The sequence below is a fragment of the Manis pentadactyla genome, chromosome 8 (genome assembly GCF_030020395.1).
Source record: "Manis pentadactyla isolate mManPen7 chromosome 8, mManPen7.hap1, whole genome shotgun sequence".
NCBI lineage: Eukaryota > Metazoa > Chordata > Mammalia > Pholidota > Manidae > Manis > Manis pentadactyla.
In genome coordinates this window covers 77,440,503-77,448,979 of record NC_080026.1, presented here as the reverse complement: position 1 = coordinate 77,448,979, position 8,477 = coordinate 77,440,503, and the positions used below count along the sequence as shown (strand labels likewise).

General features: G+C 34.1%; 1 pseudogene; it reads left to right on the top strand.

Annotated features, from left to right (window-relative positions):
• Positions 1–4,967: 4,967 nt before the first annotated feature.
• On the top strand, positions 4,968–8,186 carry LOC130684473 (tigger transposable element-derived protein 1-like; annotated as a pseudogene).
• Positions 8,187–8,477: the final 291 nt, after the last annotated feature.

The window sequence follows — 8,477 nt, the reverse complement described above, 5'->3', positions numbered from 1 at the left end:
ACACGTGAAAGCAGCAGTGGAGAAGCATGGATGGCAAGAGACTGAGACCAATAACATGAGTGAGTTGAAAAGTGTTCTCTCCACCCAACACCAGCACTACCAGTCAAGCCTTTACATGAGGCTGCAGCCAGAGTCAACAGCTTAACTGCAACCTCATGAGAAAGCCTGACATACATTTACCCAGCTAGGGATTCCTGACCCATAGAAACTAAGATAAGAAAAGTTTGTCTTTGTTAAGCCACTAAGTTTTGGGCCAGTGTCTTACATAGCAAGAGCCAATGTATACATCTATCCTTGATGTAGATTTTCCCTGTATTTTGCCATAATATCACCATATTTTAACCCATTTCTTTCATTGTTATTTATATAGGTCTTAGAGTTGAATAGCATGTTATAGTTTCCTTTAGCAATTTTATATATGACATTTCATATAAGAAAAAGTTTTAGCCTTTTTCTTTTTATTGTCTTTGGTCTACTTTCTTCTAATACCACCTCCATATTCAGTGGTTATTCATAGCTTCTTCTTATTTGCAAGGCCACTAATTTTGTGTCTGTTAGGTTTTTCTTTCTGATGTATTTATCCCTGATATGAAAAAAATGCCATGTATATGAAAGCATAGAAAAAACATTTCTTTCTATTTCTGAATAATGTCACATGCATTGTTGAATTCATAGACTATTCATTTGTTAGACTTTATGGGATGTCCACTCCTCTGAAAATCCTTCTCTGAATTTTTGCTGATGTACGTGTCATAATAGATTTTTAAAGAGACTTCATTAAGAAGAGCTTTAAATATGATAGCTTATTAACTGATGAAGTCCAATTAGGCAAGTGTTCAAACATAACTGCTGCATTTTTGACATCATTAAAAATTATTACAGTTGAAGAACTTTCAAAACTTATATCTTGCACACAACCTCCCTAAACAACTTCACAGTTTTCCTTTTGACTGGAGGTTCAGTGGCAGTTCTAACCCTGATTCTGATACAAACCATCAAAAATAATGAAACTTGACAAATACAGCTTAAATCTCCTTCTTCTCCTCTTAAGTTTTGGCCCCACCAAAGCTTCTGTCCACTGTATATAAAAACAACAACTATTCTCTATTCTGACTCTTATTTCCTGATTAAAGAAAATGAATGATGCACTTATATATATTGTATAAGAACATTCAATGAAATACAATATTGTGTAAAACAAAAATCTTAGGAAAACTGCTACTGATCATTTGCAGGAAACTTATATCATCATAAAATTAATGAGATAAGTATCATTATAACTCTGATCATCTATAGAAGATTAAAACAGGATAAAAAATTTCATTAAATATATGGTTTAACCATATCTTGATGAAAATTAATGATAAGAATAAAGGACATTAGAAAACAAAAACATGAAGTAAAATACTTTAGGTATCTATTATAATATATGTGTAATTACTATAATTGATGAAAGTTTATGTCCTTTTCAAAAATGGCTGACTGTTATTTAAATGAGCATAAAATATTACTCACACCTCATCTAAAATAAGTTTTTTCTCTAAATCCTCCCTTCCTGCTATTGACAGGTAATCTGACTGAATATAAAATTTATATTGATGTACTTTATATATTTTTTCAGCCTTTTACCCATATGTGCTTCAAACTTTCAAATTATTTTAAATTTTAAAATTCCATCTACTCAAAATAAAAAAGTAATAAGTTGAGTCAAATACTTGCTAGAAGCAGTTACAGATATTGATCCCAATATTTTCATTTTCACTGAATTTGTCTGTAATTGTCTGTGTTCATTGTTTAAATCGTATTTTTACACGAAAGCAAATTCACTGTATAAAGACATATTCTACAACATTTTATACATCTTCTATGTCTGAAGATTCTTGTTACACATTTAGTTCCTGGGAAAACTGACTCTGTAAACTAGTTTACATTCATGTAACGTAATGTCTGTAGGCTTACTCCTTAAAGTTAACTAAAAGTGTATTTAACTAGAAGCTCTATGCGGTGTCCTAAAGATCTACACTAAAATCTCATTTCCTAAGAGGAGCAACTACAAAGAATGTTTAAATATGTCTTTGCTTCCATTCCATATGTCTTTTACTCCAGAAGCCAGCAAATGAAAGTCATAGGAGAGGATGAATTTTATATATTTTGAGAAATATGATATTAAAATTACAGTTATTTTTCTCTAGATTAAGAAGGGACACACAGAATTCTTAATAAATATTATAAATAAATGAACCAGGCAGACAGACAAAATTTGATTAAAATGTTGGAATATAACATTCAAATGAAAAGAAAGCATTAAATAGAATATTCTATATTTGGCTTTAATATGTCAATTCTGTGTGGAAAAGTCTATGGGGAATTGCTTTAATCACCATTCATGTGACAAAAGTACCCAGGAAATACAATTACTTTAAGGTTAATCTAAATAAAAAATGTTCTGAATCTGAAAATAATCAATATATTTGACAAAGCATCAAAATACTGACAAAATACTATGTTAGACAACATTGGTACAATGAATTTCAAATCTTCAATAGAATTAGGGAAGAAAAAAAGGTAAATGTATATTTTTCAAAAACTGGTAATGAAATAAATAATTTCTGGCCTGTGCCACCCTGGTCAGATGACAGCAGCAAGTCACCTGAGTGTCTGAGGTGTCATAGTTCATGAAAATGCATTGGCCAATGGGAACACATGCTGAAGAGTGTAATCAATTCAGGAAAAAGCCTGGAAAATCGCATGAGTTGGAACATTAAAAAACTGAGACCTGTATACCAAAAAAGAGAGAGAAATATGAATAGCATTACAGTGTCATATTACTGTATTCAGCATTAGAGATGTTTTGGTCATATGAAATTCCACAAATTACTTAACCTTTCTGAAGTTTTGAATTACTTAGCCTTGCTTTGTAAAATGGAAGTATCTATATCACAAGTCTGCAAGGGACACAGTTGTAGCTCAGTAATTGTTCTGTTCTCCATATTTTACTAATGTGAAACATCTGAGTGAGAAGCAGAAAAGATAGAGGAGGGAGGTAAGATGCACAGGAATATGTGGAACTTGGCAAATGATTTTTCAGTTAAGTTCACATACACAGTGAGATGAATTTTAACTAAATCGTTTTAGGAAAAGGAGACACAAATCTCATAATAAGAGGTTGAAAAAGTTTTCAGAAAGTTATCAGAAGTCTTTTAAGAAGGAATTTAAACTCTGTTTCCAGGAATAAGTATACAGAGGGAATAGGAAGGAAAAAGAAGATATAAAAAGCATGGTTGAGAAGGACAAATATGAAAGGATTATGCTCCTTGTAATGGAAATGAACTATTACTAGTTAGAGTTGGGATTCATGAATATTAATTTGAGGGAAAGTAAGGTATATAAATGAGAGTTATTAAGGTGTCTTTACAAACAGAAGCAGCTTCATATTTCTTCCCATGTAAGAAAAATGAGAAGGCAAGGGAGAGCCATATAAAGAGAAAACGAATTCAGTTGAGACATAGCTGGAAGATAATAAAAAGTGGGCTTTACCCTTAGGAATAACGATGCACTCCTAAACTGCAGCCATGCTGATTTAGTTGCCATATTAACAGTACATATTACATAAAGCTACATTTATACATCTTTTAAAACTAAGAGGACATTTCTAAAGGAAGACTTATCCCATTACGGTCCTATCATTTTTTCTTCTTATTCAGTGTATGTGACACTCTCCAGTAGCTATTGTTTCCAACAAGCTGTTCTATTCTGAAATCAAGGTATGTGAAATAAAGTCATGCCACTCACCACAAAAGATCTTGTTATCCACTGCAAATTATATGTTTAAATATGCATTTACAGTTGACCCTTGAACAGCAATCCCCTGCACAGTCAAAATTTTTGTATAACTTTCGATTTCTCCAAAATGTGACTACAGAGAGCCTACTGTTGACTAGAAGCTTTACTGGTCATGTGAACAGTAAATCAATACAAATTTTGTATGTTGTATGCATTATATACTGTGATCTCAGAGTAAAGTAAGCTAGAGAAAGAAAGTTTTTTTTTCAAATTGTCACAACCCTCCAAAAATTTTTTCCAAGAGATTTATTGGCAAAAATCCTTGTATAAGTGGACCCATGCTGTTCACTGTGTGCTGTCCATGGGTCAACTATATATATACATATACATAATTATTTAATCAAAAAGGTCTTAAAAAGCTAAACCAGGTGTAATAAAGTGATTACTTAGCTATAGTAATTATTTACAAGATAAATATTTATAACATAGCCAAACCTCTGTGTTATAACTCTAGAGATTTGTATAGTTTATAAAGGAATAACAAGTGAAGCTCAGATATGCATTTGGTAGTTCTAGTTCTGAACATCACAGTCCCATGCTGATGTTGGAGAAGGACTCTCTTCCAGGGATGGGAATTTTACTCTCATAGAACATCAAAAAATAAGCAGTGAAAATATGTGAGACCTTAGAAAAATGTTTGCAATTTGCTGGACATCCCCATTACCAGGGCCCAAACCCCAAAAGTAGGTCACTAAATTTTCGATTTAAAATAGTTTCATGATAGTTACATAAATAAGGTAAAGCTTTCCACTAAATGTGGAATAATTTTTGTACAACTTTAAAAGACATTTAGCATTTAAAATCAAATAAAATTATCAAATGTTTTATGAGGAATTACTAGATTTAAGATTTAGGGATTTTAGATTATAACCCTGCTTCATCTGTTATTGAATGGTATGCCTGCAAATCCTTAAGATTTCTTGTAATTGTTATTCTTGATGAAATTCAGGACTTAGATTAGTTTGTATCTATGATTTGACTTGATTTCAATATCATATGTTTCTAAAAATATGTTTTTATGATTCTCCTTTCATCTAATAAATACTTGAATTTTGATAGATGCTTGTGTAAGTGATAGGGGTGCAAAGGGGAAGTCATCATCCACTACCCACGGTTTAGAGGCAATGAATAGGTGGCAAGCACTGGACAGAAAGTACACTTCAGATCGGCTTGTCAGTTCTGACAACTTTCCCCTAGTAAAGTCTTCAGAGAGTTATGTCAGTCCTTCTCAGATTCAAGTGTGAAAAAGGAATATTCAGCATTAGGAAAAAAAATACTGTAAGAGAAGCTGTCATTCAAAGCCATTAGGATAAAGTCCAGGTCCTGCCTCAGCAGTTTGTTGGAGTTTTTGTTGATAATCCACATGATGGAGATACCAAGGGGTTGTGACACATCACAAAGGTCTCAAAACACCACTTTCAGACACTGCTGTATTTCTGAAAGCCCATGTAGGATCATTAAATGAGCATCTGATGAAGCTGGTATTAAGCCTAGAGCTGGAAATAGAATTCTGGAATCAAAACCATATGTATTTATTAGGGAGAAAAGTAAGAGCAAGTTGGGGTGGGTGATCAAGGTTCAGTGCATAGAGATCAGTAAGGATTGTGGTGTAAACTTTGAGGCCAATTATGTTGTTAGGTCTCAATTGCTCGGGATTTTTGTTTGTTTCTTTTTTTATTCATAATTCATTTCCAGGGAAAACAAGGTGTGCTATGGACAAAGATTCTGGTTACTAGGGGATTGAAGGTTAAGGAAGCTAGAAACTACAGGCTAAATTTTCTGTAATGGTCATTTATGACCATATTCCTTCTAAAATGTATTTTGAAGCTAGGTCAAGTCCATTGGGGTCTGAATCTTTGGGATATTTTTCTATCAGTTTTACAGTGATGATGTCATTTGATTAGATTTTAAGCAAGTTGTCTGTGCACCATTCTACACAGATGCCTGCCCTGTACTGCTTCCTGAGTTAGAGGTAAGGTGATGTGCCTTCCCTGTAGAAAGTGTTGATGTCAGAAGACTTCACTGTCCCCAGGCCCCATATAACAAAGTCCCAAGATCACTGTGTAGGAATCTCAAGTGCCTCATACTGTAAGAGGAAGAGGATGTCCAGATGATGTTTCAATTCATGAAGCAGTTTATCTGCCTAAAAAAGATACCACTTATACTGAGGGGCTTTATTATTTTTTCAGAAAGTAGTTAATTTTGATATATCTACACCCAGTACAGGCATACCTAATTTTATTGTGCTTCTCTTTATTGCACTGTGCAGATACTGTGTTTTTATTTATAAATTAAAAGGATGCGGCAACCCTGTGTTAAGCAAGTTTATTGGTGGCATTTTCCTAGTGAGCATTTGCTCACTTTGTGTCTCTGTCACATTTTGCTTATTCCTGCAATATTTCAAACTTTTTTCATTATTATATTTGTTATGATGATCTTGGATGTTACTATTGTAATTGTTTTGGGGTACCATATAAGATGGCTAACTTAATTGATAAATATGTGTGTTCTGACTGCTCCCCCGACCAGCCATTCCCCTGCTCTCCCCATCTCCTCAGACCTCCCTATTCCTGGAGACACAACAATATTGAAATTAGGCCAATTAATAACCCTACAATGACCTCTTAAGTGTTCAAGTGAAAGGAAAAACCCATATCTCTCACTTTAAATCAAAAGCTAGAAATGTTTAAGCTCAGTGAGGAAGGCCAAGAAGTGTTAAAAACCAAGATGGGTCAAAAACTAGGTCTTCTGTACCTATTGGCCAAGTTCTGAATGCAAAACAAAGGTCCTTATAGGAAATTAAAAATGCTCTGATCACATAAATGAGAAGAAAGCAAAACATTATTGCCGATATGGAGAAAGTTTTAGTGGTGTGCACAAATGATCAAACCAGCCACAACATTCTCTTAAACCAAAGCCCAATCAAGAGTAAAGTCCTAACTCTTCAATTCTGTGAAGGCTTAGAGAAGTAAAGAAGCTTCAGAAGAAAAGTTGGAAGCTGGCAGAGGTTGGTTCATGAGGCTTAAGGAAAGAATCCATCTCCATAAAAGTTCAAGGGGAAGCGATAAATGCTGATGCAGAGGCTGCAGCAAGTTATCCAGAAGACCTGCCTAGTTCATTAATGAGGTGGCTGCACTACACAACAGCTTTTCAATGTAGATGAACCAGTCTTCTATTGGAAGAAGATGCCACCTAGGACTTTCATAGCAAGAGAAGAGAAATCAATGCTTCACTTCAAAGGACAGGCTTACTCTCTTATTAGGGGCTAATGCAGCTGTAGATTCTAAATTGAAGCCAGTGATCATTTTCCATTTCCAAAATCCTAAAGCTCTTCAGAATTATACTAAATATACTCTACTTGTGCTTTATAAGTGGAACAACAATGCCTTGGTGATAGCACATCTGTTTACAACATGGTTTACTGAATATTTTAAGCCCGCTCTTGAGAACTACTGCTCAGAAAAGATTCCTTTCAAAATATGACTGCTCATTGATGATGCGCCCGTTCACCCAAGAGCTCTGATGGAGATGTGTAATAAGATAAATGTTGTTTCCATGTCTGCTAACATAACATCCATTCTGCAGCCCATGAATCAAAGAGTTATTTTGGCTTTCACATCTTATTTAAGAAATACATTTCATACAGCTGCCATGCATAGTAATCCTGATGAATCTCAACAAAGTAAACTGAAAACTTCTAGAAAGGATTCATCATTCTAGATGCCATTAAGCACATTCATGATTTCTGGGAATAAGTCAAAATATCAATATTCACAGGAATTTGAGAGAACTTGATTGCAACCATCATGGATGAGTTTGAGGGAGTAAGGTTTCCATAGAGGAAGTAACTGCAGATGTGGTAGAAATAACAAGATAACTAGAGTTTTAAGTGGAGCCTGAAGTTGTGACTGAATTGCTGAAATCTCGTGATAAAACTTGAATTGATGATGTGTTGCTTCTTAGGGATGAACAAAGTGGTTTCTTGAGATGGAATTTACTCCTGGTGAAGATGCTATGAAGATTGTTGAAATGACTAAATAGCGTTTAGAATATTTTATAAACTTAGTTGATAAATCAAGGGCAGAGTTTCAGAGGATTATCTCCAATTTTGAAAGAAATTTTACTGTGGATAAACTGTTATCAAATAGCAGCACATGCTACCAAGAAATTGTTTGTAAAAGGAAGAGTCAGTCGATGCAACAAACTTCGCGGATGTCTTAGGAAATTGCCACAACCATCCTTCAGAAACCAGCACCCTGGTCACTGAGTAGCCGTCAACATCTGGACAAGACCCACCACCAACAAAAAGACTACAACTCACTGAAAACTCAGATGATGGTTAGCATTTTTTAGCAATAACGTATTTTTAAATTAAGCTATGTACATTATTATTATAGACATAATGATATTACACATTTAATAAACTACAATATAGTTTAAAAATAACTTTTATATGTACTGGGAAAACACAAAAATTCATTTGACTCATTTTATTACAATATTCACTTTATTGTAGTGGTCTGTTGGTGGGACCAATCCCATAATGTCTCTGAGCTATGCCTGTATAGCTAGGGTTCACATCTTCTGCTTCCAAGAGCCACATACCTATTAATTCAGATATTGAGAAGTAAGTA